Below are 27898 nucleotides of genomic sequence, written 5' to 3' on the forward strand. Positions count from 1 at the left end.
CACTGCGCTAAGATGGTAAATGGGGTTGGATAGTGCAAGCATCCATACTTTCAACGATTTAGGAGAAGCATTTATTAAGAAGTACAAGTGCAACGTTCATATGGCTCCCAAACAAGATCAGTTAAGATCACTATCTCAGAAGGACAAAGAAACGTTTAAGGAGTACGCACAGAGATGGAGAGAACTCGCTGCTCAGATCACCCCTCCTTTAGAGGAAAAGGAGATGACCGAGATATTTTTGAAGACCCTTAGCTCATTTTATTATGAGAAGATGATCTCCAGTGCCCCCAGTGACTTTACCGAAATGGTAAATATGGGGATAAGGCTTGAAGAAGGTGTTAGAGAAGGACGGTTGTCGAAGGAGGAGGTATCATCTAGCAAGAGATACGGCGGCAGTTTTACTAAGAAGAAGGATAATGAAGCCAACACAATCATTAGTGGGAGGCAGAGGAGGCCTCAGGCCAGAAGAAGTCAAACACCCCGTTAACACCATCATCAAGTATCATCAGTAATCCCAGTATTTTCAGCAAATCAATCAACACCTATTCAACAACAACAGCGTCAATAACAACAACCACAACAACGAACAAACACCTTCAACAACAACAAGACCAACAATCATCAACAATAAACTTTTGAGAGGAAGAAGGTCTCTTTAGACCCAATTCCTATGACATATGCAGAGCTTTATCCATCATTGGTTCTTAAGAACCTGTTATAACCAAGAAATCCGCCACAAATTCTTGAACCACTTCCATGGTGGTACAAGCCTGGCCTCCATTCTGATTTTCATCAAGGAGCACCCGGACATGACATTGAGAACTGCTACCCGCTCAAATATGAAGTTCAAAAGCTAGTAAAAAGTGGAATAGTGTCCTTTGAGGACCACACACCTATTGTGAAAGCAAACCCACTGCCAACACATGGAAATTCATCTGTTAATATGGTAGACGATTGTCCTGGGGAGTTCAAAGTGTTTGACGTCTGTTTCATAAGGAGATCCTTGGTGACGATGCACAAGGATATTTGCTTGGTTAGTGAATGTGAGCATGACCATGATGGTTGTGCTATTTGTAGTGTTAATTCAAGGGGTTGTGAGATTATGAAAAGAGACATCCAATGGTTGATGGATGAGGGTATGATTAAGATTGTTCAATCCCGTCATGTAGATGACGATGTGAATGTTATCGTTCTAGTGTTTAAGAACCCCGAGAGGGTGGTGATTTAGTATGACAATAGTAACAGTAACAGTAGCAGTATTAGTCAAAGATCAGTATCGCCGTTGGTCATACGGTTAGCGGGCTCAGTCCTGTATTCATCCGATAAGGTTGTTCCATATCAGTATAATGCAACTATATTGAAGGATGGTCAAGAGGTCCTGTTACCTACAATCAGTTTTGTTGTGAGCATTGCTGATGTTACTGTAAGACCCCAATTTTTGACCCTAAGATCCCTCATGGCATCATAGCATCTCATAACTTAAGCTTCAAGGATCATTGAGCATCTTGCTTCCTTTACCTATGGTTGGGATCTCTTTGTGAGTGATTGTTGATCATCAAGCATGGTTGCATTGTATATCATTGCTTTTCTCATTTTTTGTTTACTAACCAAAAGCACAAAAATATGTTATCTAACCTTTTGTTTTGTAGCATCAAGCAAGCACAGGTCAAGCACTTCAATAGCATCCTTTGTAGAAGAGCTGATGGCATTTTTCTTGAAATGAAACAACATGATCATTACAAGAGCATATATGAGCTATTGGTTCCATTTTGGAACAATTTCCCCAAGTGGTGGAGGCCTAAATTCATCAGACATGTCAAGGTCATCTGAAGACCTATACAATCAACTGTGCAGTCAATTGAGGACTATGAGTTGGGGATATGGATTTAAACACCTCATTCATGTTCGAAAGAAGTTCATTTGTCATTTCAAACACCTACCTTGAAGATTTTGAAGTCATGGCAAAAGTTTCCAAAAATGGAAAGTGACCTGTAATTTCAAGTTTCCAAAAATGGCAAGTTTTTGGTCCACATTCAACTTGACTTTCCAACATCAAATAAGCTTCAAATAGATTTTTAGTGAACATGAAAGTTGAAGAACTTTCTCTCCCATTTTCAAAAAGTCCTATATCATGTCCATATGATAATTGGTTGAGAAGTTATGGCCAAATAATCACAAAGTATGCATGGAAGTTCAACATAGCATAACTTTTGATTCAAAACTCCAAATTGGTCCACTCTTTTTGCAAAATGCTCCTTGTGACCAAGACTTTCCAAATCAACCTTTGCCTTGCATGAAAGAAGTTCATATGACCACTTGTGCATACATGTGCATTTTGGAGGGAAAATTGATAATTCAAAATTGGATGATCATACAAGCCAATTAACACTTCCATGATGATTATTGAATGATTTTAAGTGGATTTGAACCTTGCATGGGAACTGTTCACGTGTGGGAAGGCCATGCTAAGCACACTTGCCAATTTTTCAAAACACCTCATATTTCTCTAATCAAGTTTAGCCAAGGCAAATTGAGATTAGCACAGTCATTAACACATGATATATGAGGTTTGGATGTTCAAAATGTTTTGCCTCGATCCGTTTGATTCATGAGGTTTTAGTTTAAATGAACATGATATTCGTGATCTACGTGAGAAGATCTTTCCAACCATGTATGGTACGATGATTTCTGGAAAATTTGTTCTTGAAGCTCCACCGCAGACGGCCGGAAAAGACGGTTGCTCCGCCGTCTGCAACTGGTTCTGTTGGCTAGGGTTTTTGTCCACATGTGCGTCCACGTGAGCGTATACTCGGCGTTTCCATTGGACCTCGCTCGCTTGACCAAGCCACGCGTGTTTGACCATGCTTATGTGGCTGCCAGCGCAATAAATGAAACGTTGTGTTTCATCAGGCGCCTTTCATCCTCCCTCGCGCGAGTTCGAGCCTTGGCATTACATGTTTCAGAATTTATTTCTTTGAATTCTCCTTTGACCTGGTGTGCGTGAGTTCAATACTTGGCTCATGCAGTTTTGTAAATTTAATTTGCATTATCATTTTACCTTGCCATGCGTGGGTTCGAATCTGGCTTTGCGCATTTTGCTGATTTTGTTCAAATTCCATTTTCCACATTATTTCATATTTTTTCATTTATTTCATTCAACTTTAAAAAAATCATTAAAAATAGTAGGATAATACAAATTGATCCCAATTTTTTTTCACATTCTTGTTTTGATCTCTAGATTTTTATAGGGTTTATTGCATGATTTGTTTGATTCTGGATTTTTAATTGTGATCTTGTGATTGAACATTATGCCAAATTGATATGTCATGATAAATGCTTTGTGAAATGATCATCTTTAATCCAATTGCTTTGAAATTTGGCATGCTTGATCCTCACATGTGATATGATTTTTGAGAATTGGTTTGGCATTTTTATCATATGTTATCACTGTTTTGGACACATGGAGATATGTTGTGACAATTTGTGTCACATTTTGGATGTTGCATTTGTGCATTTTTGTTTACCTATCATATGAACTCTTATGGATCTAATTCTTTGCATGATGTTTGTTCATGACATGTTGAGTTCACATAAAAAAAATTTCATGATCATTGGATGCTTTTCTGTTTTGATTTGGATTTTCTAACTTGGATGTCCATTTTGTGCACCTTTGCTTGCCCTTGCTTTACATTGATCACTTGATGCCTTTGCCATGTGAATTGATCTTGGTCCTTTTGAGGACATCTTATGACATGTTTGAACTTGCTTTATGCAAAAGATTGACTTCTGTTTTCATCATTTGATTTGGTTTTGAACCTAGTCTTTGTACTAGTGTTTTGTACATAAACTAATCGTGCTTTGTGTTTCAAGTTTGGACATTTAGCATTGATGATTGGTTTGGTCTCACTTTGTGAGATACAAATGATTTGAATTCTAACACATTGCTGTTTTGTAGGATTATAATTGATAGGCTTGAGCTCATTGCTTCATTTGATTGCTTGATCATTGCTCATTGACTTGTATAACCATTGGACTGTTTGCCTGTTTGTTTTCTGTCTGAGATATTAACTGTTTAGCTTTTGTACAGGTACACTAATTGCTAGCTTTTAGCTCTTGCTTGAGCTTTGGATTATGGTTGATACACCACTTAGGTAGCTACTCTCTTACTCCATGTAGTCTGGAAGTCCTGTCACCTTTTTGGCAGGCATTTGGCTGAAGTCCTCCTTAAGAGGCTTTGTTTGTGATTGTTTACATTTGTACCAAAGACCTCTAAATGAGGCATGTTACTTGACAAGTCCTCCTAAGTGAAGAGGAAATTGACAGATAAAAGGGATTAGCAATCAATCCCCTGTTATTCAGTGAGTCTTTCATTATGCTCGCACTACGTGCTGATGCTTTTGAATAAACACCCAAGATCTTTGTATAGAGTCGGTCAAGTGGAATAGGGTCCCACATTCTGGATCCCCATGTTTTCATTATCATTGAGCTCACCCAGGCCAGGGTTAAGAGCATGAGGTCTCATCCTCATTTCCATCTTTGACCAGCTTCACCTTAACTCTCAATGTTAGTGGTTAAGAGCTACAACTACCTTGTACAGTTGGCTTGTTTGTCGAGGTTGATATGACCCCTCTTGACTAAAGCCCACCCTTTGCTTGAGCCACCTTGTATGTATATAGTGTGTGCTTGTTTGCTTATTTGTGCACCCTTCATGTGTTTGCATTTGCATGTTTGTTTTGAGGAGTTAGATATAAGTCCATATATTGGCATTTTGTTTCCTGTTTCATTTTTAGGAGTCAGATCTAAGTCCGTATATTGGCATTCTGTTTCCATTTTGCTTTCAGGAGTTGGATGTAAGTCCATTGATTGGCATTCTGTTTCCTCTTTCTGTGGTTCTCTTATGAGACTTGCTTATTGCTTTTACCTTGTGTTGCCTAATTCCAAAGGAACTTACTTGGATCATCTCTATGATCTTGAGAAAGGAACTCCTATTGTGGCTTTATTCCTTTATTCCCTACCTCTTGCATGCTTAACCTTGATCCTTTTTCATCCTTAACCCAAACCCAAAAACTAATTGTGCAAACATTTGACTTGTTTTCAAAACTAGAAACCTAAGCCTTAGGCTTTTGATTTTCAAACTTTCTTTTCATAATACTCATTTTGAATTGAATCTTTAAATCAACTTTGACCATTTTGTACATACTTCTAATTGGTTAATCTAACCCACTCAAATGTGTTTCTTTTGTGGTTCTCATATGACCATATTCTTAATCAAACTTTTCATAAACCTTTTGCTATTAGGTTTGAGTTATCTTTGTGGTAGATATAATACTCACCTTTGTCCTTAGTGATTGAATTGTAAGACTTCCATGCTTATTATAGGGTTAACCCCTCACTAGCATGTCGAAGCTATTCTCACATGGTGGACTTGTGGTTTTTCAGGTCGAGTTTTCTCCCTTTGATAACAAAAGACCTTAAGGCTTTTGGACCAATCAATCTACTCATTTGTTTTCGAAATCTTTTAGCCGAACTACGAGGTTTTGATCCTTATCTTTCATGAGAGGGTACGTAGGCAATGGATTCATCCATCCAAACACAAAATGTAAATAAACTTGTATATTCTTTTCTCATCTCTTCAATCATGTTTGCACAAATAAATTTCATAAACAATAACCTTTGCGACAAGCGTGAAAAGGGCTCCCTAGGAGTACCTAGGATGTTGTGGGTGCCTAACACCTTCCCATGACATAACCAACCCCCTTACCCAGATCTCTGACCCTCTTTTACTAGTTTTGTTTGTAAAACTTTATAGGTTTTTGTTCTCTTTCTAACCATTCCTTTGGATAAATAGAAGTGCGGTGGCGACTCGACTTTGTATGATTTACCTTGGATTTAGTCAATATCTCCAATGGTAACGAGTACACCGCTACAGAAAAGTGGCGACTCTGATGGGGATAAAAGTTCCTAGTGGGTTTTGCCAACTTTTCACACTTGTTGTGTTATATTGTTATGACATATTTTTGTGCAATTTGGGATTATTGTATTGTTTGTAATGATTGAATTGCTTGATATATCAATTGCTTGCTTGCTTGGTGATCTTTGTGAGATGAGTTCTATACCCGAACTCGAGTGCACTTATGATAGGAGAATGGCATAATCTCGTCGACTTGTGTGGAGTTATTCCTTAGCAAGTTGACTTGCGAGTCCATTCACTTGGTGGAGGTCATGTTGGGATAATAATGTCACACAAGTAAGTTGTGGTTAGACATTACTATTTCCAATATGTGCCTTAGAAGCCAAGGACCTTAGTTCACCAAACCCATCTTGGCCTATTTTTAGGACGTAGTGCGGAGGTCGTTCAAATGTAAGATTTGATGCGATTGTTACGCGATACTACACTCATAAGAGTCTCTCTTGAGAATATTTTTGGAATACGAGTAGTTGTTTCTCCGATAATATTCGAAAGATGGGATGATGACTATGGGAACCTCTGATAGAACATGTTCGGCAGGTTTAAACCCTAGTACACTCCCTTTGGGTGGTTCTTAACCGAGACTCCATGCTCGTGACTCACAACAAACCCGTGATTCATGGTTGATCCGTTCAGGTATCCTTAATATCAATGGAACTTGGGTGTCGATAAGGTGTAAACCATAATCCACCAAAATGGATGATTTATATTAAGGAGGGTTGAACCGTTCATATGTCATTAATATCAATGGAACTTGGGTGTTGATAAGGTGAAAACCATAATCCACCAAAATGGATGATTGATATTAAGGATAATATGAGCCATCCCATGACCTTTGTCTTGTGTGCTTTGCTTGATCCTTGAGTGTGATTGTTGCATTCATGCATTCATGCATTCATTTGCATCCATATCATCAGATAAAAAGAAAATTTTCAAGGAACTTAAGGGGTTTATTTGCAAAATTTTCAGACATGGAAAGACAAAAAAGGCATACAAAGAAGTACAGCTTCAGACAACCCGATCTGAAAGAGTTAAGGAACCTGACATCCTATGTACTAGATCCCTTGGGTTTCAAAGCTCGCTTCGAGAAACTTCTTCCTCTTCTAACTACTCAGGTGGATGAAGGGTTGATGAGTACGTTGGCGCAGTTTTATGATCCTCTGTACCGTTGCTTCTCTTTTCCAGACTTTCAGCTGTTGCCTACCCTTGAGGAGTATGCTTATCTGGTGGGTATACCGATTCTGGATCAGTTGCCGTTCAGTGGCTTGGAGAGTATTCCTACTTCTCAAGAGATAGATGACATGTTGCACATAGATGAATCTCTGATTCATGCTCATATGACGACCAAAGGTGGAATTCTAGGTCTCCCTTTTGAGTTCCTCATCGCTCAAGCTACCGTTTATGGGAAGGCCATGAGTGAGGATGCCTTTGAAGCCATATTTGTACTTCTCATCTATGGATTGGTATTGTTCCCCAACTTCGACAAGTTTGTGGATGTGAACGCTATTAGGATCTTCTCTGCTCTTAATCCCGTTCCGACTCTGTTGGGTGATACCTATTTCTCTTTGCACCTGAGGAATGCAAAGGGTGGTGGCGCTGTTGTGTGTTGTTTGCCTCTGTTGTATAAATGGTTTATTTCTCACTTACCGCAGACGCTTTCCTTCAAGGAGAACAAGGGATGTCTACAGTGGTCTACGAGACTTATGTCTCTCACTAATGACGATATCTCTTGGTATAATCGTGTATATGATGGTGTGCAAATTATCGACTCTTGTGGTGAATTCTCCAATGTGACTCTTCTTGGTACATGTGGTGGGATTAGCTACAACCCTGTGTTAGCACGTCGTCAGCTTGGGTTCCCCCTAAAGGATAAACCTAATAACATTCTGTTAGAGGGTGTTTTCTTTCAGGAGGGTAAAGATCCCCAAGGCTTGAAGAGCAGGATGATTCGCGCCTGGCGCAAGGTGCATAAGAAAGGCAGGAATGAGTTGGGTCCTAAGAACTGCATTGCATTGGAACCGTATACTGCCTGGGTAAGGAAGAGAGCATCTAAGTATCTCATGCCTTACGATTATCCGAGACCTACACCTTTGGTAGTGGCTGGGCCTTCAACCCTCCATAACTAACGAGTAGAGGAGTTGAGAGACGAAGACCTTTCACGTGCCTGGATCCGTGAAAGAGAAGAGTTGCTTCAACAGATTAAGGAGAAGGATGCTCTGATTGAGTTCCTCGAGCATCAGGTCATTGATGATCCTGATGATGCAAGGACTTCTCTACTTCCTCAGTCTTCCAAGTTCTGGAAAAGGAGGTATGATCGACTCGCCAAAGATAAAGCAGATATGGAAGCAGCATATGAGAGAGAGGTGAAGAGGCTTCCTGCAGCTTATCTTCCGGTGTCCCGAGCTTCTAGGGATCCATAGGATGATTATTTTCCTTTTCTCTTGTAATATGATTGACAATGTTGTACTTCTTTGCTTTGATATATTTGATGAGATATTTCCAAATGCAAACAAACACTTAATATTTCAAAAATTGCAAATAAAACCCTATAGTTCCTTTGAAATAAAAACAAATCATATGCACAAGCATTTCATGCATCATATGCATAAGAAGGTGTTGTTCTCAGCCTCTGGTCCTGTGGTCTAACTTTGTGCTCTTCATTTATTTTGAAGACAAGCTGACTCACCGGTACTACACCAGAGCCAACTCTTCCAGATTGATGGATCATCTAGAGCAAGAGAACTGTGAACTCAGGAGAAAAGGCTCTCCTGGTTAGCCACTTGTCTTCCTTCTCATACATAGATACTGAGGATGAAGTTGGAACGCCTTTCCAAGCTTTATCTATAGCCGAGCCTGTTGAGAAGAGAACCCCTTCATTTGCTTCCTATCGAGATGCGAAATTGGCCATTGAGTGTGGTGCAATTGCTGGTTTAGGAAAAATGGTCGAGCTAGAAGACAATAAGTCCCGGGCTGGCATTGGCTTTTCTTCTGGGGTCTTCAACGAGAAAGGGTTGTTCAAGAGTGGAGGTTTCATCCACGCTGGTCAGAGTGAAGAAGCTGTTACTGTCTTGGAAGAGGATGCAGAGGATTCTGATAACTTTGTCATCCCTGGAGGGATCTGCCACAATTGGGTCGCTGTGGATGTTCCTACAGTTATCCATAAATCAAAGTAATAATCACTTTGTTTAAAAACCCTTCTCCCATGCCAAAAGGAGAAGTGATGACATTGTTGGCAGCATAAATACAATGATATTTTCATTCAATAAATTCATGTCAAATGTTTGTTTTTCCAATTGTTTTCACTTTTTGCTTTTTGCATGAAATTGGTGATCACAAAAAACCCTAAACAAGAACAAAAGCAATCTTTTCATCTGCATAATGATTGCCTTGTTTGATTTCTAAAAAGCTTTTCATATCCAAAATCATTATGCAGGTTGATTTATAAACCCATTGAACATAATGATCCAACGCCATCTCCCAATTTTGAATTCCCTGTATTCGAGGCAGAGGAAGATGATGTTGAAGGGATTCCTTACGAGATTTCCCGTCTACTTGAGCATGAAAAGAAGATCATTCAGCCGCATCTTGAGAACTCGGAAACAGTCAAATTGGGGTTTTACAAATGTAATATCAAAAAGGGGGTGAAAAACAAAAGCAAAATAATCAAAAATCAAAAAAAAAATGTAGAAAAAATAAAGGAAAAAATGGCACCCTCAAACCCCAAGTTGACTGATGCTGAATGGGTTCAGAGTCGTTATGACCAACTGAATTTGATCGAAGAAAAGATTGACTGCCATGTGCCATGGTCAGTTATATCAGCAGAGAATGAAGAAAGCATTCGATAAGAAGGTCAAGCCTCGTGTGTTCCGAGAAGGTGACCTTGTGCTCAAGAAAGTTTTGTCTTTCGCGCCCGATTCCAGGGGCAAGTGGACTCCAAACTATGAAGGTCCATATGTTGTCAAGAGAGCCTTTTCAGGCGGTGCTTTGATGCTTACAACTATGGATGGGGAGGATTTCACTCGTCCTGTGAATTCAGATGCAGTCAAGAAATACTTCGCCTAAAAAATAATAAAAACATAATAGCTCGATAAGTTGAAAACCCGAAAGGGCAGCTTAGGCAAAAATGAGCGTCTCGGTGGATTGAAAACCCGAAAGGGAGATCCAGGCAAAAGTTAGAGACATAAAAAAAATGATATTTGCATCCCGCTAGATTGAGTACCTCATCCTGGGGCAAGTACCTCATCCTGGGGCAATCTAGGTAAAAATTAGGGATTTGGCAAGTAACTGCATCCTGACAAGACTGTGTTCTACATCTGTCATCCGTCAAAGATTCTTGTTCATTCGTCGTCGACTGAAGCTTCGAATACATCGAATACGGAATTGGTGGAGAAATGGTCATTATGTTCAATGTAGCCCTTTTCCAATATATATCACCAATTTCAAACTTGTAAAAATCTATGGAGTCTTGCCATTTGCAGGCTACCATTCTATCAAATAAATTTGAGCCTTTATCCAATTATTTGCACTCTTATTTGTTTCTATTCAACAAATGTTTTGCATGTTTTAATTGATAAAATGTCATTGTTTTAAATGAACAAATTTTTCACAAATAATTTTTAAACAAAGTGAACATTCACGATGATCAAAAGATACTTAGGATATCCTCAGTGCTCTCCCAAGGGTGGTATGATTCCCAACAGGGTAAGACATTTGTTCATATCCCTGGCATTTGATTGTATCCTTTTCCTCTGGAACCTTTTGTGGTTTTTCTCTCAAGCAGGTTACCTTTCTTGGCTTTGTTCCCTCGCCAGAGTGTTGAGACGATTTATTCACACTCCAGATCTCCCGCAGAGCAGTAACTTTCTCTCCACGGATGTGTTATCTCTGGAAGATTTGTTCTGGTAGTGGGCCCCCAGAATCTCTTTATCCATCGGGTAGACTCTCCAGTAGAGCTGCTCATGTGGTAAAAGAGGTCTCATATTAACTCCTATCTCCGGTTGGAATGTTCATTGATTCCTCCCCTGGTAGAAGAGCAGTGGTAGTTCTCTCTTTAGCAGATGTGTGCCCTCGTTGGAAGGTCCAGTACTTGGTGGTTGCTCCTCAGTGTTTCTTCATTTCCTCGAATAGATCCTCAACGGAGTTGTTGGTGTGTTGGATCTTATCTTTTATGATGTTATCCCCTGCCGAGATATCGCTATTTCCTGGCATATCTAAATCCCCAACAAGAGTGGTTGGTCTGTTGAATCTTATCTTTTGATGATGTGATCCCCTTCAGAGATATTGTTGTCTCTCTGATCCACAACAAAGTTTTGGTGGAGGATTTTATCTGTGATAATTCATCCCCCAAGCAGAGTTGTTGATACGGTGGATCTTACCTGTATTGATAGTTCCCCTAACCAGAGTTGCTTTTGTGGCAGATTCTACTTGCGCAATTAAGCACTTCTCCCCAGCTGAGAATGATGATTCATCCTTGCGATGATTTTGTGATTTCACTGCGCCCTGATCTTTTTTTCCCCGCAGCAGAGTGACAATATTTTCTCCTCAGCATGCGTGATATCCTTGGCGAGTTTGGTACTTGGTGTTTATTTCACCAGTGTCCTCTTATCCCTCAGTGGATTCCCCAATAGAGTTGCTACAGTATCCCCAGTAGAGTTGCTTGTGTGGCAAATTCTACTCGTGCGATCCTGTTCTCCTCAGCAGTGTCTGCCTGTGCAGTGGACTCCTTTTCCTAGACGGATTGATTGATGATCCATCACTCAGAGATTTTGTGATTTCCTGATATCTCTGATTCTCTAGCAAGATCTTTGCTTCCTAGCATCTGGGATCTCCAGCAGATTGGATACTCTCCATCGGAGTTCCTGGCTTTCTCTCTCGAGATGTAGTATCGGACGTTTGATTCCTGGACCTGTTTGTGTTAGATATGTCTGTTTGTCAGCATTCATCATACATAAACCACGCGTATACATGCATAATCATTAACATTCAGATATTCATGTTGCATCTTTTGCCATATATCTATTGTTTGTGTCTCCTGCTAGTTGGTGATATACATCTCCCCAAGCAGATGGGTGTGTCCTTCAATATAGAGTCAGCCCCTTAAGCAGAAAGTGTTATCTTTCATGCCATTTCCCCACTGAGTTCTATCCTCGTGGATGACGGTTGTTTCCGTTTCCTCCCAATACACACATTGGGATGAGTTCCCCTATTGAGTTATATCCTCATTAGGATGAGTCTTGATTCATTTCGCCTTTTTGGTTTGACCCTAAATTGGCCCTTTGAGACTGTTTTTGGTGTTCCTCAGTATGGTCACCAATTTTATTCACCTTATCCTCAGTGGATCTTTTTGGTCTTCTACCCAGCGTCCGGTAGTTGTAAATCCTACTTTCATCCCCTAGCAGAGGTAACCTTTGTGGTTCATTCTGGTTGATGGCGGATTTTGTGGTCTTCTACCCGGTATTCGGTAGTCGTAAATCCTATTGTTTTCTCCCCATCGGAGTTTGTGCTTCCCCGGGGTATAAATGAATATTCTCTCAGTAATCGGCAATTATTCATCTTATCCCCGGCTGAGTCTTTGGTCTTCTACCCAGCATCCGGTAGTTGTAAACCCTATTTCTCTCACCTTGCAGAGTTAACCCTTGTTGTTCATCTCAATCGATGACGGTTACTCTTCCGTGGTTTTCTACCCAGTCTTCGGGTGATGTAATCCCCTATTTGTTTGTTATCACTCCAGTATTCGGTATTGATATTCCTTCCTTCTTGTGGATATTTGCTCCGAGTAAGCAAATTTATCCCCAGCGGGTCCTCTTTCATTTACCGTTTGCCGGTAATGTTTGTTGCCTCCCCTTTGATTGGTCATCATTATATACCTAGTTTGGTATCTCGATGCCTTTCTTTTCGGATGATTTATCCTTTGTTAACCTACAACCTGGTTGTGGATAATCTTCCATACGAGTATATTATCTACGTTATGACGACAATAGATAATATGTCTCATGCACTCTTCAGTCGAAGTTTTGTCTTTCTTCAGTCGAGTAAGATTCGTATTCCTTGTGGAGTCGAATGTCCATCCTTTAACAAGTTTGCTTTTGCTCTCTTCCAGGATGATGAGTGTTTTGGAACACACACCAATTCACGTTTCGGTCGATTTATCCTTTGTTAACCTACAACCCGGTTGTGGATAATCTTCCATGCGAGTATATTATTTACGTTATGACGGCAATAGATGATATATCTCATACACTCTTCGGTCGAAGCCTTTTGTGTTTCCCCAGTTGAGTAAGATTCGTTATCCCTTTGCGGAAGCGAATATTCATGCTCCCCTTCTTTTGGATAATTGCTTTGTTACGCAATTCATCCCCAGTGAGTCATCTCTCGTTTGCCCTGTTGTTGCTGGCAACGTTTGTTTCTCCTGTGATTGGTTATCATTATATACCTGTTTTGGTATCCCGATGCCGTTCTTTTCGGTTGATTTATCCTTTAACAGCTTACAACCCGGTTGTGGATAATCTTTCATGCGAGTATATTATCTACGTTATGACGGTAATAGATAATATGTCTCATGCATTCTTCAGTCGAAGTTTTGTCTTTCTTCAGTTGAGTAAGATTCGTTTTCCCTGTTTCGGAATCGAATGTCCATCCTTTAACAAGTTTGCTTTTGCTCTCTTCCAGGATGATGAGTGTTTTGGAACACACACCAATTCACGTTTCGGTCGATTTATCCTTTGTTAACCTACAACCCGGTTGTGGATAATCTTCCATGCGAGTATACTATCCATGTTCTGACGGTAATGGATAATGTACCTCATGCGCTCTTTGGTTGAAGCCTTCTGTCCTTCCCCATTCGAGTAAGATTCATTTTCCCTGTTTCGGAATCGAATGTCCATCCTTTAACAAGTTTGCTTTTGCTCTCTTCCAGGATGATGAGTGTTTTGGAACACACACCAATTCACGTTTCGGTCGATTTTTCCTTTGTTAACCTACAACCCGGTTGTGGATAATCTTCCATGCGAGTATACTATCCACGTTCTGACGGTAATGGATAATATACCTCATGCACTCTTTGGTTGAAGCCTTATGTCCTTTCCCATTCGAGTAAGAATCGTTTTCCCTGTTTCGGAATCGAATGTCCATCCTTTAACAAGTTTGCTTTTGCTCTCTTCCAGGATGATGAGTGTTTTGGAACACACACCAATTCACGCCTCGGTCGGTCACCTATTATATACCCAGTAACCGGTATCCCTGGTGTTCCTTCCTTTCTGCTCCCTATTATGACCTCGGTCCCCTGTGGAGTCAGATTTTCCTGAGTTGAAACATACCTTTGTCAGGTCTTCCTCAGATGATTTGGTCGATTAATATCTCTCACCCGTACACCGGTCTTAGATATTCATTCTTCCTAAGCTTGTTACCCAGTAACCGGTAACACCTCACCCCTTTTGCTTCCCCTGGAGAGATCTTTGTTAGGTTTCCCCAGCGGAGTATCTGTTGTAATTCACCCTTTTGTTGTGTTGGCATTTCCCCAATACGTGCATTATTCCCCGGCAGGAAGTTTCTGTGTGAATCTCTCCCCAGCCCGAGTCCGGATTTTTATCCGAAGTTTTCCTCAGCTTGAGTCTTTCCATTGGATTTCTTCCCTTTGGAATTCTTTTCCCAGTTTCAAGTCGTGACCTGCTCACGCATTTTTTCTCTTTTGTTCCCCAGTAAAGTCTCAGCTTTGGGTTATGATTTGTTCACGGTTTTTCTTTCCTCTTATCCCCATGAGAGTCCCGTTTGAGTCTCTATTCCTAGTGAGTGTATTACTCTAATGGATTGTCTGTTCTCCGGATGTCTTTTCTTCTTTGTGGACGTATATTCCCACAAAGTTGTTTGTTTTGAATTCATACATTTGCATCATGAGGTTGAAGGAGAATTGCGGTCCAAAACGCAGCGGAAATTAAAATTTTCTCCTTTAGAGATCCTTACGAATGGTCATGATCAGTGATAGAATATTTACCTCTTGTGACGATTGAAACCTTTGGTGCAGATCTCTTGGGACGATCAAAACCTTTGATGCAAATCCACGAAGCGATCACGAACGTTGAACGATGACAACGTCTCTACTCAGTCCACACGAACGGATTCCTTCAATCTCAGTGCTAGCTGGTACGAATGAAGGCTTTGAGTGAGAGAGAGAGAGAGAGTGAAAACAAAAAGAATGCAACCGCAAATTTTTGCTTCTGCACAAGGGTTCTATTTATAGAACCACTTGTATGGGCTTCAAGCTAAAAGCCCACTTAAGTGTATTTTGGCCCATATCTTATAATATGCCCAAAATCACTTAAGCTCATGGTACCTTACCATATTTCGTATTCTACTCAAGTACATCGTACCTTACGATGCTCTATAACTCACTTAAGGGCACCGTACCTTACGGTATTCCTTAGTTACTCTATCTCTCATCAATCCGTCCTTTGTGTGTGACCCTGTAGGTTTTCGTGACGTTGGCAATTATATTAAATCACGCATTTAACATAATAAACAGTGAGCGGTATCTAGCAACACATCACTGCTACCCAAGACACGAAAATGTCATGTGATCTGACAATTCCTTATGTGATAATACTTATGTGTATAATTACCCTTTTGCCCTTATGTCTATATTGAACACAAGGCATAGACCGTGTCATCCTTGTCCAGTTCAATATTGGGCCCATAGACATTTATCCTGTTATGTAGGATGGGCAAATTCCATCTAGGTCACTCATGTCCCTCAGCATGCTTTGTGGAGTACCCATCAACTGTCTTTATGGTTATCCAGTTACGGACAACGTTGGATCAACAATAAAGCACTCGACTCTACATCTAGGGTCCATAGTGGTTTCAGGTCGAAGAGTGGAATACACTATTATCACCATGAGAATAACTTATGACACCTTGCATAACTTTCTATATAGTATTCTCATAGCGGGTCAATCCGGTATAAATATTACTCCTAATATTCATATCTACGTTTAAGACTTGATAACTCTTTATCCATGATCCATGAGATGTGATCATCAGTCTACAAACATAATAGTCTTAATGCTTTAATGTTATCCCACTTCACACTAAAGCTCGACTACGGATACTTTAGGAATAGTGTCCTTATGTTTAATGTGTTCTCATGATTAAGTCACACTTAATACATTAAACGGACTATCTATTCCAGGGACTTTATTAATCAACCATAATAAAGAGAATGCCTTTTATTATTCGATACAAGTACCAAAATGTATTGGCCTCTGGGGCTTACACCAACAATCTCCCACTAGCACTAGAGCCAATCTGGCATACCCCGTATGCCCATTGATCTAGTATGGCCATCATGCTTCTGCTGCGCAAGAGGCTTTGTCAGTGGGTCAACTATATTGTCAAGTGTAGGTACTTTACATATTTTCACATCTCCTCTATCTATTATCTCTCGAATGAGATGATAACGCCTAAGTATGTGTTTGGATCGTTGGTGAGATCTAGGCTCCTTGGCTTGTGCGATAGCACCATTGTTATCATAATAGAGACCAATGGGATCCACAATGCTAGGGACTACGCCAAGTTCACTAATGAACCTTTTGATCCAAACAACTCCCTTTTCTGCATATGAGGCAGCAATATACTTGGCCTCGGTTATAGAATCAGCAACTGTATCTTGCTTTGAACTTTTCAAGCTCGCAGCGCCACCATTTCAGCAAAACACATAACCATTGGAATCATTCATATTAAAGCGTCTTAGCACCTTGTCTATGTACTCTGACTTAGGACAAGCATTTTATGATCTATCTCTATAGATTCTGATTCCTAATATATAGGCTGCTTCACCTAGGTCCTTCGTAGAAAAGCATTTCCCCACCCAAGACTTTACTTGTTGCAGGGTAGGGATATCGTTTCCAATAAGTAATATGTCATCTACATATAATACCAGGAATACGATCATGCTCCCACTAACCTTCTTGTAGACACAAGGCTCATCTTCGTTCTTGATGAATCCATATTGTTCTACTGTTTCATCAAAACGAAGACTCCATGAGTAATACATCACCTTGATCAGATATCCATATATCTCAGGTAGGTGACGTATCCTGCCTGACCTACGCTGGTCTTGTTCTACTTGAGCAGGTTGCTCTTCCACAACTTCTTGTGTTTCCTGCTCTAATTCCTCCATAGGTGTATCTATGCTTTGTGATTCTTGAATTTCTTCAAGCTCTACTTTCCTCCCACTGGTTCCTTTGGAAATACAACTCCTTTTCTAGGAAAACTCTAGTTCGAGCGACAAACACTTTGCCCTCAGAAGGATTGTAGAAGTAATACCCTCTTGTTTATTTAGGATACCCCACAAATAAGCATTTGTCAGATTTGGGCTCAAGCTTAGTTGAAATTTGTCGTTTCACATAAACCTCGCAACCCCAAATCTTTATGTAAGACATATGTGGTTTCTTACCACTCCATATCTCATATGGTGTCTTCTCAACCTTTTTGGATGGAACATGGTTAAGTGTGTAAGCTGCTGTCAATGTCCCAAAAGGAGTATGGAAGATCGGCGTGACTCATCATGGATCGGACCATGTCTAACAGGGTTCGATTTCTTCTCTCAAATACACCATTCCATTGGGGTGTTCCAGGAGGAGTGAGTTGGGATAGGATCCCACACTCTTTCAGATGGTCATCAAACTCTAGGCTTAAATACTCACCACCTCGATCTGATCGAAGAGTTTTAATATTCTTAGCTAGTCGGTTTTAACTCGTTAGGTTTCACCCTTTTAGTATTAATGTTATTAATAGGCATTTCGAGATCAAGGACATACAGTCCATTGCTCATTTGTGCAGTAGCATAGAATATATCATTCAAATAAATTGAGCAACAATTGTTCTTTATTATAAATGAAAAAACCAAACTTGTCCAGACAAGAAATGGAAATAATATTCCTGCTAATTGCAGGTACATAATAACAGTTCTCTAACTGAATTATAAGACCACTAGGTAAAGTCAATACATAAGATCCTACGGCTAAAGTAGCAACCTTTGCTCCATTGCCAACTCGTAGGTCAACTTCACCTTTTGCCAAATCTCTACTCCCTTTCAGCCCCTGCACATTTGTACAAGTGTGAGAACCGCATCCAGTATCTAATACCCATGATGCAGAAGTAGATGAATTAATAACAAAAATACCTGAAGTTGAAGTCTCTACTCCATTCTTCTTATCTTCCAGGTACTTTGGGCAGTTTCTCTTCCAGTGTCCGGTCTTACCGCAATGGAAGCAGGTGCCTTCTTTTGCTATGCCTCCATTAGGCTTCAAAGCATCAACGGTGGGTTTGGGTTTGGCAACTTCCTTGCCCTTCCCTTTATCACCATGCTTAGTGGGCCTTTTGTTCTGTCTCTTTCCATTTCCGATCATCAGAATGGACTTCCCTTTTGACTTCAGATTCTGCTCGGCAGTTCTTAACATGGCGAGCAGTTCAGGAAGAGATTTGTCCATATCAATCATATTGAAATTTAGGACAAATTGACTGAAACTATCTGGCAACGATTGCAAGATCAAATCAGTTGCAAGTTCCTTTTCGAGGGGAAAACCCAATCTCTCAAGGTTTTCCACATACCCAATCATCTTGAGTACATGGGGACCTACAGGGGCTCCCTCAGCTAACTTGCTTTGAAAAAGGGCTTTTGAAACTTCAAACCTCTCATGCCTTGCTTGCTCTTGATAGAGCAACTTCAGGTGTTCGATCATATCGAATGCTGACATGTTCTCATGTTGATTTTGCAATTCTGAGTTCATCGTAGCCAGCATGAGACAAGCAGTTTCATTGGCATCATCGACATGCTTCTTATAAGCATCTCTTTCTGCCTTAGGTGCAGAACTAGGAGGTTCCTCTTCAGGAACAGGTCTCTCCAAGACATACAGCTTTTTATCATGTTTGAGGACAATCCTCAGGTTTCGGTGTCAATCCAGAAAATTTGTCCCAGAAAATTTTTCCTTGTCAAGGATTGATCGCAAGATGTTGTTAGAGGTGTTTGCTGTCATGGTTATCTACATAAGGATTAAGAAAATATAAGTATCATTGACATATTTAATTAGGCCTTTAATCAAATATGCTCCCACTATTTTACTCAAAACAAATGACCCTCATCATTTGATTCGGAAAATCCCGTTGGAAGATTTTCTAGTGGGTCGAGATCCATATTTCACTTCGTTCTAAGTCCGCGTAGGCGGATTACACAAAACTAGGTTATTTAGGTAGGAACTCCTTCCAATTGTATCTCATATAACTCTCAAATATTTCAGTTGGGTGAATATCTCCTTATTCCAATCCATCATATGGATCATTCCCAACTCTTGCTTCTAAACATATATATAATCTTATTATAATTTGTTTAGTTAAGTTTGATCCATTGTTTTAACAGTTGGATATTACAATTATCCCATCGCACCTTACTAATATATAGATCATGCACCTCGCGTAGGCGAAACCTACATTATCCATTACTAGTCTTGATGAGTGTTAAAACTTGGAAAGCATAAACTTAATATTTTAATTTGAGGGAATTGCAATTTTATGATCTCACCGGCTTATTTATCATATAAATCGTCTCTCACATGCATCAACATACATACACATGCATAAACATACATACACAATGAAACAGTTATGGCCCCTAGCGCAATTGTTCTCCCAAGCCAATGAGAGAACCTAAGCTAACCTAATAACGATCTAAGCTTCTCCAAGCAAGATCTTCAAGGTTGTCCTCCTTTAATATTGAATTCTTCTCTTTCTTCATAACATTGTCTTCTTCTCTTTCTTCATAACATTACATTCCAGAAGAAACTCGTTTTACATACGAGGGTTTGAGATGAGAAAAGAAGTTACATTAAGAGATCAAAAGGAGAGGCACGACACGCAGGTCGTATTTTAAAACCCAAAACAAAATAAAGGATAACTAAGGCCATAACTGATCACCACAAGGCAATAATAATAAACACATTGTTATTATTAAATTTTAATTCCTTTAATTAATTAAAACCAAGTTAAATTTCGGCGACCGATCACACTACGCAGAGTTAGCCGGGGGTTCCGCTGCCCGGTCAGCGGACGGTGGTTCCAAAATTTGCATTTGGAATGGACATTGTTTTGCATGAACACAACCCTTGCGTAGTCACAAAACAGGAACCCCAAAATTTTGACTCTAGGAGTGTGACGACCGTCACAGGCGTGCGACGACCGTCACAGGCAATGTGAGTGTAACGACCGTCATGGGCGTGTTACGACCGTCACGCATCCAGTTTGTTACGCCTGTTACGCTCGTCACACGAGCTTCACGCGGCCAAACTAATAGGACTTTGAAACAGTCTACGGACCTCTTCCAAAAAGCCCTAAATTCACAACTCCTTGAGGCACAACCCTTGCGCCGTCACCAACCCTAATGCGCCAATTTCAGACCGTCAAACACACCTCGATTGTTGATTTAGTATGATTGATCAACAGGTCATTGCTTCACCATACTAATGTCGGATTCCGAAGCAAATGACCATTGATCGCTCAAAGAAAAACAATCATTTAGTGTTCGAATGAACGAAACAGAAACAGTATATCACATATACCGTATTTTGCATTAGGATTACTTATATCATATATAAGTTGATCGGTCTCAATTGCGTAACCTATGGACGATCGATGTATCGCTGCCTCACCATACAAATGTCGGTTCCGAAGCATAGTCAACATCAATCATCCAACTCGTACACTCATGACGCCAAATTTAATTACCCGTTTAATAAATTGATTCATTCTGTCTTTTAATCATATTAATACAGAAATTAAACAGCTATCCGAGTCATGGTTTCGTAAGTGGCTCTGATACCACTGAAGGAGAATTGCGGTCCAAAACGCAGCGAAAATTAAAATTTTCTCCTTTAGAGATCCTTACGAATGGTCATGATCAGTGATAGAATATTTACCTCTTGTGATGATTGAAACCTTTGGTGCAGATCTCTTGGGACGATCAAAACCTTTGATGCAAATCCACGAAGCGATCACGAACGTTGAACGATGACAACGTCTCTACTCAGTCCACACGAACGGATTCCTTCAATCTCAGTGCTAGCTGGTACGAATGAAGGCTTTGAGTGAGAGAGAGAGAGAGAGAGAGTGAAAACGAAAAGAATGCAACCGCAAATTTTTGCTTCTGCACAAGGGTTCTATTTATAGAACCACTTGTGTGGGCTTCAAGCTAAAAGCCCACTTAAGTGTATTTTGGCCCATATCTTATAATATGCCCAAAATCACTTAAGCTCATGGTACCTTACCATATTTCGTATTCTACTCAAGTACATCGTACCTTACGATGCTCTATAACTCACTTAAGGGCACCGTACCTTACGGTATTCCTTAGTTACTCTATCTCTCATCAATCCGTCCTTTGTGTGTGACCCTGTAGGTTTTCGTGACGTTGGCAATTATATTAAATCACGCATTTAACATAATAAACAGTGAGCGGTATCTAGCAACACATCACTGCTACCCAAGACACGAAAATGTCATGTGATCTGACAATTCCTTATGTGATAATACTTATGTGTATAATTACCCTTTTGCCCTTATGTCTATATTGAACACAAGGCATAGACCGTGTCATCCTTGTCCAGTTCAATATTGGGCCCATAGACATTTATCCTGTTATGCAGGATGGGCAAATTCCATCTAGGTCACTCATGTCCCTCAGCATGCTTTGTGGAGTACCCATCAACTGTCTTTATGGTTATCCAGTTACGGACAACGTTGGATCAGCAATAAAGCACTCGACTCTACATCTAGGGTCCATAGTGGTTTCAGGTCGAAGAGTGGAATACACTATTATCACCATGAGAATAACTTATGACACCTTGCATAACTTTCTATATAGTATTCTCATAGCGGGTCAATCCGGTATAAATATTACTCCTAATATTCATATCTACGTTTAAGACTTGATAACTCTTTATCCATGATCCATGAGATGTGATCATCAGTCTACAAACATAATAGTCTTAATGCTTTAATGTTATCCCACTTCACACTAAAGCTCGACTACGGATACTTTAGGAATAGTGTCCTTATGTTTAATGTGTTCTCATGATTAAGTCACACTTAATACATTAAACGGACTATCTATTCCAGGGACTTTATTAATCAACCATAATAAAGAGAATGCCTTTTATTATTCGATACAAGTACCAAAATGTATTGGCCTCTGGGGCTTACACCAACAGAGGTCTCTTAGGGACCAAAATTTGTCTCTTTGTTATTATTTAAGCCCATTATACCTCGTCGAGACGAAGATTTTAACCTTCATTTCTCTGACTAGAATGACCTTAAATAGGGGCATCTGTAAGACCCCAATTTTTGACCCTAAGATCCCTCATGGCATCATAGCATCTCTTAGCTTAAGCTTCAAGGATCATTGAGCATCTTGCTTCCTTTACCTATGGTTGGGATCTCTTTGTGAGTGTTTGTTGATCATCAAGCATGGTTGCATTGTATATCATTGCTTTTCTCATTTTTTGTTTACTAACCAAAAGCACAAAAATATGTTATCTAACCTTTTGTTTTGTAGCATCAAGCAAGCACAGGTCAAGCACTTCAATAGCATCCTTTGTGCAAGAGCTGATGGAATTTTTCTTGAAATGAAACAACATGATCATTACAAGAGCATATATGAGCTATTGGTTCCATTTTGGAACAATTTCCCCAAGTGGTGGAGGCCCAAATTCATCAGACATGTCAAGGTCATCTGAAGACCTATACAATCAACTGTGCAGTCAATTGAGGACTATGAGTTGGGGATATGGATTTAAACACCTCATTCATGTTCAAAAGAAGTTCATTTGTCATTTCAAACACCTACCTTGAAGATTTTGAAGTCATGGCAAAAGTTTCCAAAAATGGAAAGTGACCTGTAATTTCAAGTTTCCAAAAATGGCAAGTTTTTGGTCCACATTCAACTTGAATTTCCAACATCAAAGAAGCTTCAAATGGATTTTTGGTGAACATGAAAGTTGAAGATATTTCTCTCCCATTTTCAAAAAGTCCTATATCATGTCCATATGATAATTGGTTGAGAAGTTATGGCCAAATAATCACAAAGTATGCATGGAAGTTCAACATAGCATAACTTTTGATTCAAAACTCCAAATTGGTCCACTCTTTTTGCAAAATGCTCCTTGTGACCAAGACTTTCCAAATCAACCTTTGCCTTGCATGAAAGAAGTTCATATGACCACTTGTGCATACATGTGCATTTTGGAGGGAAAATTGATAATTCAAAATTGGATGATCATACAAGCCAATTAACATTTCCATGATGATTATTGAATGATTTTAAGTGGATTTGAACCTTGCATGGGAACTGTTCACGTGTGGGAAGGCCATGCTAAGCACACTTGCCAATTTTGCAAAACACCTCATATTTCTCTAATCAAGTTTAGCCAAGGCAAATTGAGATTAGCACAGTCATTAACACATGATATATGAGGTTTGGATGTTCAAAATGTTTTGCCTCGATCCGTTTGATTCATGAGGTTTTAGTTTAAATGAACATGATATTCGTGATCTACGTGAGAAGATCTTTCCAACCATGTATGGTACGATGATTTCTGGAAAATTTGTTCTTGAAGCTCCACCGCAGACGGCCGGAGAAGACGGTTGCTCCGCCGTCTGCAACTGGTTCTGTTGGCTAGGGTTTTTGTCCACATGTGCGTCCACGTGAGCGTATACTTGGCGTTTCCATTGGACCTCGCTCGCTTGACCAAGCCACGCGTGTTTGACCATGCTTATGTGGCTGCCAGCGCAATAAATGAAACGTTGCGTTTCATCAAGCGCCTTTCATCCTCCCTCGCGTGAGTTCGAGCCTTGGCATTACATGTTTCAGAATTTATTTTTTTGAATTCTCCTTTGACCTGGTGTGCGTGAGTTCAATACTTGGCTCATGCAGTTTTGTAAATTTAATTTGCATTATCATTTTACCTTGCCATGCGTGGGTTCGAATCTGGCTTTGCGCATTTTGCTGATTTTGTTCAAATTTCATTTTCCACATTATTTCATATTATTCCATTTATTTCATTCAACTTTAAAAAAATCATTAAAAATAGTAGGATAATACAAATTGATCCCAATTTTTTTTCACATTCTTGTTTTGATCTCTAGATTTTTATAGGGTTTATTGCATGATTTGTTTGATTCTGGATTTTTAATTGTGATCTTGTGATTGAACATTATGCCAAATTGATATGTCATGATAAATGCTTTGTGAAATGATCATCTTTAATCCAATTGCTTTGAAATTTGGCATGCTTGATCCTCACATGTGATATGATTTTTGAGAATTGGTTTGGCATTTTTATCATATGCTATCACTGTTTTGGACACATGGAGATATGTTGTGACAATTTGTGTCACATTTTGGATGTTGCATTTGTGCATTTTTGTTTACCTATCATATGCACTCTTCTGGATCTAATTCTTTGCATGATGTTTGTTCATGATATGTTGAGTTCACATAAAAAAAATTCATGATCATTGGATGCTTTTCTGTTTTGATTTGGATTTTCTAACTTGGATGTCCATTTTGTGCACCTTTGCTTGCCCTTGCTTTACATTGATCACTTGATGCCTTTTCCATGTGAATTGATCTTGGTCCTTTTGAGGACATCTTATGACATGTTTGAACTTGCTTTATGCAAAAGATTGACTTCTGTTTTCATCATTTGATTTGGTTTTGAACCTAGTCTTTGTACTAGTGTTTTGTACATAAACTAATCGTGCTTTGTGTTTCAAGTTTGGACATTTAGCATTGATGATTGGTTTGGTCTCACTTTGTGAGATACAAATGATTTGAATTCTAACACATTGCTGTTTTGTAGGATTATAATTGATAGGCTTGAGCTCATTGCTTCATTTGATTGCTTGATCATTGCTCATTGACTTGTATAACCATTGGACTGTTTGCCTGTTTGTTTTCAGTCTGAGATATTAATTGTTTAGCTTTTGTACAGGTACACTAGTTGCTAGCTTTTAGCTCTTGCTTGAGCTTTGGATTATGGTTGATACACCACTTAGGTAGCTACTCTCTTACTCCATGTAGTCTGGAAGTCCTGTCACCTTTTTGGCAGGCATTTGGCTGAAGTCCTCCTTAAGAGGCTCTGTTTGTGATTGTTTACATTTGTACCAAAGACCTCTAAATGAGGCATGTTACTTGATAAGTCCTCCTAAGTGAAGAGGAAATTGACAGATAAAAGGGATTAGCAATCAATCCCCTGTTATTCAGTGAGTCTTTCATTATGCTCGCACTACGTGCTGATGCTTTTGAATAAACACCCAAGATCTTTGTATAGAGTCGGTCAAGTGGAATAGGGTCCCACATTCTGGATCCCCACGTTTTCATTATCATTGAGCTCACCCAGGCCAGGGTTAAGAGCATGAGGTCTCATCCTCATTTCCATCTTTGACCAGCTTCACCCTAACTCTCAATGTTAGTGGTTAAGAGCTACAACTACCTTGTACAGTTGGCTTGTTTGTCGAGGTTGATATAACCCCTCTTGACTAAAGCCCACCCTTTGCTTGAGCCACCTTGTATGTATATAGTGTGTGCTTGTTTGCTTATTTGTGCACCCTTCATGTGTTTGCATTTGCATGTTTGTTTTGAGGAGTTAGATATAAGTCCATATATTGGCATTCTGTTTCCTGTTTCATTTTTAGGAGTCAGATCTAAGTCCGTATATTGGCATTCTGTTTCCATTTTGCTTTCAGGAGTTGGATGTAAGTCCATTGATTGGCATTCTGTTTCCTCTTTCTGTGGTTCTCTTATGAGACTTGCTTATTGCTTTTACCTTGTGTTGCCTAATTCCAAAGGAACTTACTTGGATCATCTCTATGATCTTGAGAAAGGAACTCCTATTGTGGCTTTATTCCTTTATTCCCTACCTCTTGCATGCTCAACCTTGATCCTTTTTCATCCTTAACCCAAACCCAAAAACTAATTGTGCAAACATTTGACTTGTTTTCAAAACTAGAAACCTAAGCCTTAGGCTTTTGATTTTCAAACTTTCTTTTCATAATACTCATTTTGAATTGAATCTTTAAATCAACTTTGACCATTTTGTACATACTTCTAATTGGTTAATCTAACCCACTCAAATGTGTTTCTTTTGTGGTTCTCATATGACCATATTCTTAATCAAACTTTTCATAAACCTTTTGCTATTAGGTTTGAGTTATCTTTGTGGTAGATATAATACTCACCTTTGTCCTTAGTGATTGAATTGTAAGACTTCCATGCTTATTATAGGGTTAACCCCTCACTAGCATGTCGAAGCTATGCTCACATGGTGGACTTGTGGTTTTTCAGGTCGAGTTTTCTCCCTTTGATAACAAAAGACCTTAAGGCTTTTGGACCAATCAATCCACTCATTTGTTTTCGAAATCTTTTAGCCGAACTACGAGGTTTTGATCCTTATCTTTCATGAGAGGGTACGTAGGCAATGGATTCATCCATCCAAACACAAAATGTAAATAAACTTATATATTCTTTTCTCATCTCTTCAATCATGTTTGCACAAATAAATTTCATAAACAATAACCTTTGCGACAAGCGTGAAAAGGGCTCCCTAGGAGTACCTAGGATGTTGTGGGTGCCTAACACCTTCCCATGACATAACCAACCCCCTTACCCAGATCTCTGACCCTCTTTTACTAGTTTTGTTTGTAAAACTTTATAGGTTTTTGTTCGCTTTCTAACCATTCCTTTGGATAAATAGAAGTGCGGTGGCGACTCGACTTTGTATGATTTACCTTGGATTTAGTCAATATCTTCAATGGCAACGAATACACCGCTACAGTTACTAAGGTGACCCGTAGCGTTCGAGTGTTTGGGTCAGTGTTCCCAAAAGGTATAGAAGATTCAATAGTTGGTAAGAAGGTGGAAGTACCTGCAGTAGATCCGATTATCACTTCAAAGCGTCAGTCTGGTGAATCCATCAATTTGAAGACTAATGATGATGATGAGGTACTTAGGCTAATAAAGAAAAGTGAGTTCAATGTGGTGGAGCAGTTGCTCCAAACCCCCTCAAAGATTTCAGTACTGTCTCTGCTTATGAATTCAGAAGCGCATAGAGAAGCACTGCAAAGAGTTCTAGAGCAAGCATTTGAGGAACATGATGTTACGGTGGATCAGTTTGATCATATTGTAGCTAACATCACTTCCTGCAATAATCTCAGCTTTTGTGATGAAGAACTCCCTGAGGAGGGTAGGAATCATAACTTGGCTTTGCATATCTCCATGAATTACAAAGATGACGCTTTATCCAATGTATTAGTTGACACCGGGTCTTCGCTGAACCTGTTGCCAAAGTTAACTCTTTTAAAGTTATCATATCAAGGAGCGCCCATGAGATATAGTGGTGTAATCGTCAAAGCTTTTGACGGTTCACGCAAGACAGTGATAGGTGAAGTGAACCTTCTGGTGAAGATAGGTCCGAGTGACTTCCAAATTACTTTTCAAGTAATTGATATCCACCTGGCCTAGAGTTGTCTATTGGGAAGGCCGTGGATCTATGAGGCGGGAGTTGTTACCTCCACGTTGCATCAGAAACTCAAATTTGTTAAGAACGGAAAATTAGTCATTGTTGGTGGGGAAAAGGTGTTATTGGTTAGCCACCTGTCATCTTTCTCTTACGTTGAAGCTAGGGATGAGGTTGGAACTCCATTCTAAGCCTTATCTATTGCTTTTGAAAAGAGAGTTGGGGCACCTATGTCCTCATTGAAAGATGCAAGGAAGATTGTTGAAGAAGGAAATATGGATCAGTGGGGACGCATGGTAGAGGTCTCTAACAATAAGAACATAATTGGTCTGGGTTTTCAGCAAGGTGCATCAATTGCTATATTAGAGGATAT

This window comes from Lathyrus oleraceus, chromosome 6, assembly GCF_024323335.1.
Source record: "Lathyrus oleraceus cultivar Zhongwan6 chromosome 6, CAAS_Psat_ZW6_1.0, whole genome shotgun sequence".
NCBI lineage: Eukaryota > Viridiplantae > Streptophyta > Magnoliopsida > Fabales > Fabaceae > Lathyrus > Lathyrus oleraceus.